This window comes from Saccopteryx bilineata, chromosome 5, assembly GCF_036850765.1.
Source record: "Saccopteryx bilineata isolate mSacBil1 chromosome 5, mSacBil1_pri_phased_curated, whole genome shotgun sequence".
Taxonomy (NCBI): domain Eukaryota; kingdom Metazoa; phylum Chordata; class Mammalia; order Chiroptera; family Emballonuridae; genus Saccopteryx; species Saccopteryx bilineata.
In genome coordinates this window covers 48,452,679-48,467,417 of record NC_089494.1, presented here as the reverse complement: position 1 = coordinate 48,467,417, position 14,739 = coordinate 48,452,679, and the positions used below count along the sequence as shown (strand labels likewise).

Sequence of the window (14,739 nt, the reverse complement as noted above, 5' to 3'; positions counted from 1 at the left end):
AAACTGCTTATGACTGGTTACAACAAATAAAATTGTATTGTTTTTGTAGTGTGGTATCCTGAGATTTCTTGTGCTCAATTAGCACCCATGTACAAAAGTGTTCACACTCCTAGCTCTTAAAAAAAAAAAAGGCCAACTAAAGAATAATTCAAGGAACTTTAAATAAATAACTTAATATCAAGATTGTGAGTCAGATTTAAATTTGATTCTCCTTATTCCCTGCTTAACAGACATACCTAATACATTGGGGGGAGATTTATGTTTTTGTCCCCATACTCATTTTTTGCAATTTTTTTTTTACTATTTAGCATATTTGTCTCTGTAAGATGGGTTCTTGAGACCTATCATGAGTTCTCTATTTCTGATGTTCTATCTTCTATTTACTTGTTTGCACTATTATAATACTGGTACTTCATATATATATATATATATATATATATATATATATATATATATATATACTGTAAATGTGATATGCTGATGCTGATATTGATTATCATGAATATATAAGATAGGTTTAAAGTAGCATGTGGTTTGGAAATACTATATTATGGGCACTCCAAAATGTCTGGTTTTCCAATCTTAACTAAGGTAAGGCCAATTGGGATTTGTGATGATGTATTTATATTTCTAACGCTCTCCTCTAAAAATCCGCCTAAGTTAATTTCATTACTGATGGTTTGCAACCAGCCTGATCAGTTAAGCAAGCTTGGCTGATTATGTTGCCAGAGAGGCATCAAAGCCCTGCTTGGATCTTCTACTTGGAGGTCTCTCTCAACTAAGATTCTTCTCACAGATCTTGGTGGTTTAAGCTGCACACAGAGCAATGTCACCATGAGTAAATATAGATTCCTGGGTAGCTTGCTCATGGGATGTTTCTTGGAACCTTAATGCTTGCTTGTATTTTCTTTCTCTTTCATTTGCCTTTAAATCGAATCTTACATGAGTATGATATGTGGAATATGGTAAATCTCTTCAAATTTTGAATTTGGAAAATCTTTGCAATATGTACTGGGAGACTGAATTAAAGCCCTTTTAGGAAGTCATTGCATGGAGGAGAATTGGCCTAAGAAGACTTAGATTTATTAGTATTAGATTGTTAGTCATTTAGCAGACATGCACCATGAAGTACAGACAAGTACATACCATGGAGGTGAACAATTCTAGTTAGTTCAAAATAAGAAAAAGTTTATGGTGGTATTATTGGATGGTTTAGTTGTCTGTTTTAATACCATAACAGACCCAAAATGTGGGTATTAGAAATGTTGCAATCTGTATGTAATTTTGATGGTCTGACTCTATGATGTTATAAGGCAAGTCTTGTTGATAAACTAAGAATGAATATTTTGTCATAAGAATGACTTGAGTATTAGTTTGCAGGTGGACTGTGCTGTGTGAAATAATTTCAGAAGGTCTGGAATTAGACAATTCTACTGTAAGAGGAAATACACATGTGTGACACTGTGCTCTCTTCAAGGTATGAAACATATTAATAGAGTTGCTTTGTGACCATGAGTGTAGGAGATTTGTGGGGGTTTGTACTAGCTTGTCAGCATTTTTTATTGATTACAGTGCGATTGATGATTTGAATTTGGGCTTGGTGAGACCCCTGGAGAACTCCACTGTCAAGGCTGCTTACTTGGCAGGATATGACTACAGGACCAGCATTTGCTGAGTATATATCAGACTTCTTGGTTTTGAGGGATTTTATGCTTATCTTCCCTTTATTGTGTGATGATGGTTTCCTTTTGCTGTTATTCTCTATCTACAGGAACAGTACATTTAGCATCTATTATGATACTTTCTTCCTGCCAAGTTCCTACCCACTTGACCCCTTTGTGTTGCCTTTTCTAAACCTAAGCCTCCAACTAATTTTGAGATGTTAACTTTTATTAGATGAACTTTACTAGGAATAATTCTATGGAAAACAAAGTCATGTTTTTCTGAAAACTTTTTAGAAAATAAAAACCTCAGAAACATTGATACGTAAAGACACATGTAGCCCTATATTCATTGCAGCACTGTTCACAGTGGCTAAGACATGGAAACAACCAAAAAGCCCTTCAATAGAAGACTGGATAAAGAAGATGTGGCACATATACACTATGAAATACTACTCAGCCATAAGAAATGATGACATCAGATCATTTACAGCAAAATGGTGCGATCTTGATAACATTATACGGAGTGAAAAAACTAAACAAAATACTTTGTTCTTTACAGTCCATTACTGTGCAACACATTATTTCTCAAAGGTACCTAGAACGAATCACCTTTGCTATACAGATATTGATCGACTTACGACCTATGAAACTTATGATCATTCGATTTATGACCACAATCACTAGCCATGACTGCTCCACATCTGGCAGCATAAGCATTACCCAGCTGGGCGTTCGACAGTGCAGACTAGCTTCCAGCAGCACTACCATCTCCGCGTGCACCATTTCAACTGTTATCCCAGACTTGGTACAATAATGAAAGAAAATTATGATAAAATATGACTTAAAGATTTTTATAACATCATTTCACAGTACTGTACATATAGCCTACTCAACTTACGACCAAATCGTGTTACAACCAATCTGTTGGAACCAATCGTGCTCGTAAGTCAAGCACTAGCTGTACTAAGGCATTTATTTTAATATCAGAAAGGAGAAATATGTTTCTGGTTGAAGAATCTAGAATTTTGAATCATATAATCTTAAAATTAGAAGATTTAGTTGTATTGATGAATTCTAAAATAACTCTTAAGAGTAAATTCGTTCAGGATATAGTTAAAAAGTCTATAGTCTATAGTGTAAAAGTTGATACATTTGAATTGCCAATATGAGGAAAAAAGAGGGACTTCACAAAACTTCAACAAAAAACTCAAATAAAATTTTGTCCTATTAATGAATTGAATAGAGAACATATTTATTGCTCTAAAATTGGTTCACATCTGCTAATTTAATTTTATTCTACCATCTTAAGAATAATAACTGCAGTGAACTAAACACATAAGCATTTCAATTCATGAATTTATAATTCTGGTTTGTCTGTTTGTTTTGCTCTTTTATTGCCTTCTTATTGCATTTTTATATGAACTGTGCTTTAGGGCAATTTATTAGAGAATGGTTCTTTTTTTATAAATATAATTCAGCTAATAAAAAAAGTAATTATAGTATTATATATCTTATATCCTCTCATAGATTTAGAAACAAAACCAAAGGAAGTTATGATAGTCTTCTGGTCCACAAATTTATTCAAGGCTCTATATTCTCTTTATGATTTATCCCGTATCTGATGTTTCATCAATTGGCTCTGCTTTACTTTTATAAAAGTTATTACATGCAAGTTGTATTAATGCTACATTATTTTCCTTATTTTATTATGCTTTACTCTGTTACTCTAGAGCTATACCTGATCTATCTTTATATCTCCTACAGTGGTAAAGAACTATTGATAATACTCAGCAGATATTTAATTATTTTAAGTTAAAAATTAAAATTACATTTTATTTCAGGTCTTTTGTCAAGAGAATGATAGAATTATTTTTTTAAGATCATATGATTTCTCTTGGCCCTGACTGGTTTGCTCAGTGGTAGAGCATTTGCCCAGTGTGTGGATGGCCTGGGTTCGATTTCTGGTCAGGGCACACAGGAGTGGTACCCATCTGCTTCTCCACCCTTCCCCCTCTCCTTTCTCTATATCTCTCTCTTCCCCTCCCACAGCCAAGGCTCCATTGGAGCAAAGACGGCTTGGGCGCTGAGGATGGCTCCATGACCTTTGCCTCAGGTGCTAGAATGGCTTGGGTTGTAACAGAGCAATGCCCCAGATGGGCAGAGCATTGCCCCAGATGGGCAGAGCATCGCTCCCTAGTGGCTATGCTGGGTGGATCCTGGTGGGGTGCATGCGGGAGTCTATCTCTCTGCCTTCCTGCTTCTCACTTCAGGAAAATACAAAAAAGAAAAAAGAAAAAAGAAAAGAAAAGATCATGTGATTACTTTTATATCATATTTTTATTGATTTAAATTTATTTTGTTTACATAGATTCAAGTGTTCCACTGAATTCATTCCACCCTAATCCCTGTTCCCCACAACATCCCCCTTGCCTCCCTCCCCCCAAAGTCTTCCCCCTTCCCTCCAGGATTTGCTTTTCTGCTCTCTATAATGCTGTTATGTATATATAATTTCGCCAATCTCTTTCTCTTTTCTGATCCCATCCTCTTATCCCCTTTCCCTTTGGCCCTTTCCCTCTGGTCCCTTTGATCCCACCTCTGCCTCTATTCTGTTCCTCAGTTCATATTGTTTATTGGATTTCTCAAATGAGTGAGGTCATATGATAATTTTTTTTTCTCTACCTGGCTTATTTCACTTAAAATAATAGTTTCTAGGTCCATCCATGTTGTTGCAAAGGGTAAGATTGCCTTCTTTTTCATGGCCCCATAGTATTCCATTGTGTATATTTACCACTGCTTTTTAATCCACTCATCCACTGACTGACACCTAGGCTGTTTCCAGATCTTGGCTATTGTAAACAATGCTGCCATAAACATGGGGGTGCATTTCTTCTTTTGAATCAGTGATTTGGTATTCTTAGAATATATTCCTAAAAGTGGACAGCTGGGTCAAAAGGCAGATCCATTTTTAATTTTTTGAGGAATCTCCATACTGTTTTCCGCAAAGGCTGCACCAGTCTGCATTCCTACCAGCAGTGCAGGAGGGTTCCCTTTTCTCCACACCCTCTCCAGCACTTATTATGTGTTGTTTTGTTAATAAGCACCATCCTGACAGGTGTGAGGTGATATCTCATTGTCGCTTTAATTTGCATTTCTCTAATGATTAGTGATGTTGAGCATTTTTTCATCTGCCTATTGGCCATCTGTATGTCCTCTTTTGAGAAGTGTCTATTCAGTTCCTTTGCCCATTTTTTGATTGGATTGTTTACCTTCCTGGTGTGGAGTTTTACAAGTTCTTTTAAAATTTTGGTTATTTACCCTTAACAGACATATTATTGACTATGTTCTCCCATTGTGTGGTTTATCTTTTAATTTTGTTCATGGTGTCTTCTGCTGTGCAAAAGCTTTTTAGTTTGATACAGTCCTTTTTGTTCATCCTGTCCTTTATTTCACTTGCCCCTGGAGATAAATGCGCAAATATATTGCTGTGAGTGATGTCGCAGAGCATACTGACTGTGTTTTATTCTAAGATACTTATGGTTTCTCAACTTATATTTAAGTCTTTCATCCATTTTGAGTTTATTTTTGTGAATGGTGTGAGTTAGTGGTATAGTTTCATTTTTTTGCAGGTAGCTGTCCAATTTTTCCAACACCATTTGTTAAAGAGATTGTCTTTACTCCATTGTATGCTCTTACCTCCTTTGTCAAATACCAATTGTCCATAAAGGTTTGGGTTTATTTCTGGGTTCTCTGATCTGTTCCATTAATCTATATGCCTGTTCTTATGCCAGTACCAAGCTGTTTTGAGTACAATGGCCTTGTAGTATAACTTGATATCAGGGGTGTGATACCACCCACTTTATTCTTCTTTTTCAGGATTGCTGAGGCTATCCATGCTCTTTTTTGGTTCCATATAAAATTTTGAAATAATTGTTCTATATTTGAAGTATGTCATTGGTATTTTAATTAGTATTGCATTGAATTTATAAATTGCATTGGGTAATATAGACATTTTAATGATGTTTATTGTTCCTATCCATGAACATGGTATATGCTTTCATTTGTTTGTATCTTCCTTGATTCTTTTATCAATGTTTTATAATTTTCTGAGTATAAGTCTTTAACCAGCTTGGTTAAATTTACTCCTATGGTACTTTATTTCTTTTGTTGCAATACTGAAGGGGATTGTTTTCTTAATTTCTCTTTTAGACAGTTCATTGTTGGTGAATAAAAATGCCTCTGTTTTCTGAATATTAATTTTATAATCTGCCACCTGAATTCATATATCAGTTCCTGTAAATTTTTCACTGAGACGTTAGGGTTTTCTATGTACAGTAACAAATCATCATTAGCAAATAATGATAATTTTACTTCTTCTTTTCCAATCTGAATGCCTTTTATTTCTTCTTGTTGTCTGATTGCTGTGGCTAGGACTACTAGAATTGTGTTGAATAAAAGTGGTAAAAGGGGGCACCCCAGCCTTGTTTCTGATCTTAAGGGCATTGCTTTTAATTTTTGTCCATTGAGTATGATGTTGGCTGTGGTTTTGTCAGAGATGGCCTTTATCATGTTGAGGTATGTTCCCTGTATCCCCACTTTGCTGAGAGTTTTGATCATAAATGGATGCTGGATTTTATCAAATGCTTTTTCTGCATCTGTTGATATAATCATATGATTATTCTCTTTCCTTTTGTTTATGTGATGAATCACATTGTTTGATTGTGAATTTTGTACCAGCCTTGCCTCCCCAAAATAAATTCCACTTGATCATGATGTATGATTTTTTTCATGTATTGCTGGATCTGGTTTGCTAATATTTTTTTTTTTGAGAATTTTAGCATCTAAATTCATCAGAGATATTGGCCTATAGTTTTCTTTCTTTGTATTATCTTTGCCTGGTTTTGGAATCAGAATTATGCTCACTTCATAAAAAAAGTTTGTAAGTCTTCCTTCCTCTTGAATTTTTTGAAATAGCTTATGAAAGATAAGAGTTAGTTCTTCTTAAAATATTTGGTAGAATTCTCCTGTAAAGCCATTGGGCCCCGGGCTTTTGTTTGTTGGGAGTTTTTTGATAACTGTTTCTATCCAATTTGTTGTAATCAGTCTGTATAGGTTTTCTGATTCTTCCAGATAGATTTTTGAAAGATTATATGTTTCAAGAAATTTGTCCATATCACCTAGGTTGTCTAATTTTTTGGCGTACAATTCTTCATAGTATTTTCTTACAATATTTTGTATTTCTGCTGTGTCAGTTGTTACTTCTCCACTCTTATTTCCTATTTTAGTTATTTGAGTCCTCTCTTCTCTATCTTTTTCTTGGTGAGTCTGATTAAAGGTTCATCAATTTTTCTTACCTTTTCAAAGAATCAGCTCTTGGTTTTATTGATCCTCTGTATTGTTTTTTAAGCTTCTATGTCATTTATTTCTGCTCTGATCTTTATTATTTCCTTCCTTCTACTTCCTCTGGGCTTTACTTGTGGGTTTTTTTCTAGTTCTTTAAATGCAGGGTCAAGTTGTTATTTGAGCTTTTTCTAGCTTCTTAAGGTATGCTTCTAATGCTATGAACTTCTCTCTCAGGACTGCTTTTGCTCTGTCCTTTAAATTTTGAGTTGTATGTTCATTTTCACTTGTTCCAAGGAAATTTTTTATTTCTTTTATGATCTCATTGTTAACCAATTCGTTATTTAATAACATGCTATATAGTGTCCAAGTGTTTGAATGTTTTTTAGTTTTTCTATTGTAGTTGATTTCTAGTTTCATGCCATTGTGATCTGAGAAGAAGCTTGATATAATTTCAATCTTAAATTTATTGAGACTCATTTTGTGTTCTAACATGTGGTCTATCCTAGAGAATGTTCCATGAGCACTTGAAAAGAATGCATATTCTGCTGCTTTAGGGTGAAAGGTTCTAAAGATATCTATTAAATCCAGTTGATCTAGTGCAGGAGTCGAGAATCTAAGGCTCGCGAGCCAGATGTAGCTCTTTTTTTTTTTTTTAACAGCTGAATGTGGCAGAGAGTACTATCAAACTCCAGTCACAGAGGCAAGCTCTACTGGTGCTAGTGAAAGTCCTGCCATCAATGTAGCACACTTCCGACACTCAGAATTTCACTGGCCAAGACTGGCCTCCCCTGAGCTTTAATAGGATGGAGCTCTTTTGATGGCTGCATCTGGCTCGCAGACAAATCTTTACTAAAAAAAAAAATAATAATGTTTAAAATATAAAACATTCTCATGTATTACAATCCATTCATTTCCTACTGCTCATGTTCATGGTTGTGGGTGGCTGGAGCCAATCACTGGTGTCCTCCTGGAAAACAAATTTTTATTGGATAATGCGTAAGGTACACCGGTCGTTCTGAGGTCAGAAAATAAACTTCTCTCTATTTAATCAAGTAGTCAGCTAGCTATGCAGAAACCCTTTTGACGAAGAAGATATCTAAAGGAAAAAAAGATGAGGAGTATCATATTTTTCAGCAGGAATGGACAGAGGAATTTGCCTTTGTGGAGAGAGCAGGTTCTGCAGTGTATCTAATATACAATGACAAAATTACATCAATGAAATGGTCAAATATAAAGCACACTTCAGCACACACCATACTACATTTGCAACAAAATAACCAGTGGGGGTTAGCAGGAAGAAAGCATGTCAAGAGCTACTGTGCAGAGCAAGCTAGTCAGCAGCAATTCCGTGTTTGGAATCAACAAGGTGACTGGAATTCAGTTAGCTTTGCTGGTGCTTTAGCAATTGTGAGAAATGGAAAGCTATTCACAGATGGGGAGCATGCCAAACATTCATGCTTGGGGAGACCTGAAGATGGCAGCAGAGTAGGCAGATGCACAGACTCCCAGCTCACACCACCAAACTGGATTATAAACTAATTTATGAACAATCAGTGTGAAAAACCAAATTTGTACTACAAGAACAGCTTTCAAAAATCAAGAAGCAAAGAGGAAGCCACAATAAACCTGGTATGGAGTGCCTGAATCTCCCCTGCTTACTGGAAAAGGGGGGGGCGGTGAGGCTGGGCTCTCAACACCAAAGGTAAAGAGCAGTAAATATTGCTCACAGCCACTTACCTGGTGACCAGGGCACAAGGAGTGTTGAAAGGGCCCCCTTGTCTTCCAAAAAGAAAGGAGAAAGAGAGAGACGGATGGTAAGGGGGAGAGGAATATAGGTAGTGACATAAAAAGCTGACTCATTCAGTGCTGGAGGCGGCCATAACTGGAGGAGGGGCTGATCCTTCCACAAAGCAAAATACAAAAGTACTTCCAGGTCACAGAGATACAGACATCTCTCCAGCTCCAATCAGTGCAACAAGACACAGCTGAAAACAAGAAGTGGGGAGGAGGGGCAGTAACTCAGGTCTCCCTGGAGATCTGAGATACACCTCCCCCTACTGAAGCTGAGAAAGCAACCGCAACCGGCCCCCAGAGGGATTAACTGGCAGAAGAGGATTTCAAAGCCTCAGGTCACACCCACTGCATTCCTGGATACAGTTTCAAATAAGCCTCCTGCTGAGATCAGCAAACAAGACAATCACCTGTTAAGAAAACAAACAAATCAAGACTTCAAAGCGGCCCAAATCCTAAAGTGGATTACAAATAATAGCTGAAGCCAACCCAAGAAGACTTAGAAACAACACAAGTAAAAACTAGAGACAGATAACACCAAGCCTAGACTCAACCAGCTCTACAAAGAAAACACCCAGATACCCAGGCATAATGAGAAAACAAAGAAGTGCAATCCAAATGAAACCACAAGAGAGACCTTCAGGAGATGAACTGAGTGATATGGAAATAATCAAACTTCCAGATGTGGAGTTTAAAATAATGATTGTAAGGATGCTTAGGGAACTTAGAACAACAATGGATGGTCATCATGAACACCTAAATAAAGAAATAGCAAGTATAAAAAAGGATATTGAAATATTAAAAAAGAATCAGTCAGAGATGACAAATGCAATATCAGGAATGAAGACCACAATGGAAGGAATTAAAAACAAGATGGATACAGCTGAGGATCGAAACAGCGAGTTGGAGGACAACTGGAATGAAGGCATGAAAGCAGAGAAGAAAAGAGAAAAGAGACTCAAAAAGTCAGAGGAAACTCTTAGAGAGCTCTGTGACAACATGAAGAGAAATAACATCTACATCATAGGGGTTCCTGAAGAAGAAAAAGAACAAGGGATAGAGACTTTGTTCAATCATATCATAGCTGAAAACTTCCCTAAATTAATGCAAGAGAAACTCTCACAAATCCAAGAAGCACAGAGGACTCTATTAAAGAGAAACCCAAAGAAACCTACACCAAGACACATCATAATAAAAATACCAAAGCTAAACGATAAAGAGAAAATATTAAAATCTGCAAGAGAAAAAAAAGTTATCACCTACAAAGGAGCCCCCATAAGGATGACATCCGACTTCTCAACAGAAACACTTGAGGCGAGAAGGGAATGGCAAGAAATATTCAAAGTAATGCAGAACAAGAACCTACAACCAAGACTACTTTATCCAGCAAGGCTATCATTTAAAATTGAAGGAGAAATAAAAAGTTTCCCAGACAAAAAAAACAACTCAAGGAATTCATTACAACCAAACCAATGCTACAGGAAATGTTAAGGGGCATGGTGTAAACAGACCAAAGTGGGAAAAGAATATAGCAGAAGAGAAATACAGCTTTAAAGAATAAAATGGCAATAAACAATTACGTGTCAATAATAACCCTAAATGTAAATGGATTAAATGATCCAATCAAAAGACATAGGGTAGCTGCATGGATAAGAAAACAGGACCCATACATATGTTGTCTACAAGAGACACACCTTAAAACAAAAGATGCACATAGGTTGAAGGTAAAAGGATGAAAAAAAACATTTCATGCAAATGGAAATGAAAAAAAAGCTGGAGTAGCAATACTTATATCAGACAAAATGGACTTTAAAACAAAGAACATAGTAAGAAATAAAGAAGGCCACTATATAATGATAAAGGGAGCAATCCAACAGGAAGATATAACTATTAAATATATCTACACACCTAATATAGGAGCACCTAAATATATAAAGCAGACTTTGATGGATATGAAGAGCGAGATCAACAGCAACACTATAATAGTAGGGGATTTTAATACCCCACTAACATCACTAGATAGATCCTCAAGAAAGAAAATTAACAAAGAAACAGCAGACTTAAAGGACACACTAGATCAACTCGATTTAATAGATATCTACAGAACCTTTCACCTTAAAACAGCAGAATATACATTCTTTTCAAGTGCTCATGGTACATTCTCTAGGATAGACCACATGCTGGGCACAAAAGTGGTCTCAACAAATTTAAGAAGATTGAAATCATATCAAACACTTTCTCTGATCACAGTGGCATGAAACTAGTAATCAACCACAACAGAAAAGCTCAAAAATTCTCAAACACATGGAAACTAAATAGCAGGTTGTTAAATAATGAATGGATTAAGAATGAGATCAAAGAAGAAATAAAAAAATTCCTAGAAACTAATGATAACAAGCATACAACAACTCAAAATTTATGGGACACAGCAAAAGCAGTACTGAGAGGGAAGTTCATAGCACTACAGGCACACTTTAAGAAGCTAGAAAAAGCTCAAATAAACAACTTAACCCTGCATCTAAAAGAACTAGAAAAAGAACAGCAAGTAAAGCCTAAATGTAGTAGAAGGAAGGAAATAATAAAAATCAGAGCAGAAATAAATGACATAGAGACTAAAGAAACAATACAGAGGATTAATGAAACTAGGAGCTGGTTTTTTGAAAAGGTAAACAAGATTGATGAACCTTTAACTAGACTCACCAAGAAAAAAAGAGAGAGGACTCAAATAAATAAAATTAGAAATAAGAGTGAAGAAATAACAACTGACACAACAGAAATACAAAGGATTGTAAGAAAATACTATGAAGAACTGTTTGCCAAAAAACTAGACAACCTAGATGAAATGGACAAGTTCCTTGAAACATACAATCTTCCAAAAATCAGTCTGGAAGAATCAGAAAACCTAAACAGACTGATTACACCAAATGAGATTGAAACAGTTATCAAAAAACTCCCAACAAAGAAAAGTCCTAGGCCAGATGGCTTCACAAGTGAATTCTACCAACAATTCAAAGAACTAACTCCTATCCTTCTCAAGCTATTTCAAAAAATTCAAGAGGAAGGCAGACTTCCAAGCTCCTTTTATGAGGCGAGCATTATTCTGATTCTAAAACCAGGCAAAGACAACACAAAGAAAGAAAATTATAGGCCAATATCCCTGATGAATATAGATGCTAAAATCCTCAACAAAATATTAGCAAAAAACTAAGAACTATATGAACCAATGCATAGATGGGACATAAAAATGAGACTTAGAGACACGGAAAAGAATGTGATGGTAACAGGGCATGGGGTGGAGGGGTGGGGAAGGGGCAAGGAAGGAGAGGGAGGGAGTGGGGGGAGGGTACGGACACAAAGAAAACCAGATAGAAGGTGACGGAGGACGATTTGACTTTGAGTGAGGGGTATGCAGCATAATCAAAGGTCAAAATAATCTGCAGATATTTTCTCGGAACATATGTACCCTGATTTGTCAATGTCACTGCATTAAAATTAATAAAAATAAGATTAAAAAAAGGCAAAAAACCACAAAACAAAACAAAAAAACATTCATGCTTGATGTTGCCAATGAAATTTTGACGACTTTTCGGATAAAGACAAGATAATCAAATGAATAAAAGACATGCCTCTGTTGGCAAGAACTGTTCACAATTGTACCATCATGATGAAAAATCAAATTGAGGCAACACAGTGAAAAACATAAATGCAGCACCATTCTTTTCTCTCGCTTTGGATGAATCAACAGTCATAAGCCATTTATCGCAGTTCAGCATGATTGCAAGGTATGCTGTAACACACTATGTGAGGAAAGTCTTGCTGTTTTGCCTATAAAAGAGACAACAAGAGGGGAGGATTTATTCAAGTCTTTCACTGAATTCGCTAAAAAAAAATAAAAATCTACCAATGGATAAATTTATTTCATTGTGTACTGATGGTGCTTCGTGCGTGGTGGGGAAAAACAGAGGATTCGTAGTGCTTCTTTGTGAACATGAAAAGAGACCCATCCTAAGTTTTCACTGCATCTTACGTGAGGAGGTGCCTTGTGCTCAGATCTGTGGTGAGCAGCTTGGTGAGGTGATGTCGCTGGTCATTTGGGTAGTCAACTTTATTGTTGCCCGAGCTTTAATGATTGCCAGTTTAAAACACTGCTGGATGAAGTTGGGAATAATCATCCTGGTCTGCTTCTGTACAGCAGTGTGCGTTGGTTGTCAAGAGGGAAGGTGCTCAGCCATTTCATGGCTTCTCTGAGCAAAATCTGAACTTTTTTTAAAATGAAAAATGCCTAGCATCCTGAGTTAGCTAACACTGAGTGGCTCCTGAAGTTCTACTATCTCGTGGACATGACTGAACATCTGAACCAGCTCAATGTGGAAATGCAAGGTGTTGGAAATACAGTCTTATCCCTTCAACAAGCAGTGTTTGCATTTGAAAACAAGCTGGAACTCTTCATCACCGACATTGAAACAGGTTGTTTACTACACTTTGAAAAACTGGGACAGTTGAAAGATGCATGCACAGCAAGTGACCCTCTTCAACATCTTGATCTCCAGCAGCTAGCAGGCTTCACATCTAATCTCCTGCAGTCATTCAAAGTGCTCCTTGGAGAATCATGAGTGCACTTGTCTTTTTAAGTTCATCACCCATCCACACGAGTGTGCAGTGGACAGCACCGACCTGAGTTACGTCTCCAGTGTCTCCGTCAGAGATTTTGAGCTACAAGCTGCTGACCTGAAGGCCTCAGACATGTGGGTGAATAAGTTCAAGTCACTGAATGAAGATTTGGAAAGACTTGCACGGCAGCAAGCAGAGTTAGTAAGTAAACACAAGTGGGGAGAAATAAAAAAACTTCAACCCGCAGACCAGCTGATTGTCAAAACTTGGAACGCACTTCCCATCACATACCACACACTGAAGCATGTGGGTATTGCTGTACTGACAATGTTTGGCTGTATGTATGTATATGAGCAGTCTTTCTAACATCTGAAGAATGTTAAGACCAACCTACAATCACGTTTAACGAATGGAAGTTTCAACGCCTGCATGAAGCTTAACCTCATGATGTATCAACCAGACTATAAAGACATCAGAAAAACCATGCAGCACCAGAAGTTGCATTAATGGTAAAAAGTACTTTAATCATCATTGGTTAGCAACAGCATAACAATGTTATTACAAAGAATTCAGAGACTTATTGTACTTTAAAATAGTTGGTCTTACAGAAAATGCACACATTTACTTGTATTTAGTGTTAAACATATTGTATGGCTCTCACGGAATTACATTTTAAAATATGTGTCGTTCATGGCTCTCTCAGCCAAAAAAGTTTCTGACCCCTAATCTAGTATATTCTTTTCTTTTTTTTAAATAATTTTATTTTTTTAATGGGGCAACATCAATAAATCAGGATACATATATACGAAGATAACAAGTCCAGGTTATCTTGTCTTTCAATTATGTTGCATACCCATCACCCAAAGTCAAATTGTCCTTTGTCACCTTCTATCTAGTTTTCTTTGTGCCCCTCCCCTTCCCCCTCCCCCTTTCCCTCTTCCTTTCCCCTCTCCCTCCCGTAACCACCACACTCTTATCAATGTCTCTTAGTTTCACTTTTATGTCCCACCTACGTATGGAATAATGCAGTTCCTGGTTTTTTCTGATTTACTTATTTCGCTTCTTATCATATTATCAAGATCCCACCATTTTGCTGTAAATGATCCGATGTCATCATTTCTTATAGCTGAGTAGTATTCCATAGTGTATATGTGCCACATCTTCTTTATCCAGTCATCTATTGACGGGCTTTTTGGTTGTTTCCATGTCCTGGCTACTGTGAACAATGCTGCAATAAACATGGGGCTGCATGTGTCTTTACGTATCAATGTTTCTGAGTTTTTGGGGTATATACCCAGTAAAGGGATTGCTGGGTCATAAGGTAGTTCTATTT

At 36.6% G+C, this 14,739-nt stretch overlaps 1 non-coding gene across 1 annotated transcript; it reads right to left on the bottom strand.

Moving 5' to 3' along the window:
• Positions 1–7,665: 7,665 nt before the first annotated feature.
• On the bottom strand, positions 7,666–7,814 carry LOC136307179 (small nucleolar RNA SNORA62/SNORA6 family). The gene has a single exon (XR_010725851.1). It is a non-coding gene; the product is annotated as a small nucleolar RNA SNORA62/SNORA6 family (small nucleolar RNA).
• Positions 7,815–14,739: the final 6,925 nt, after the last annotated feature.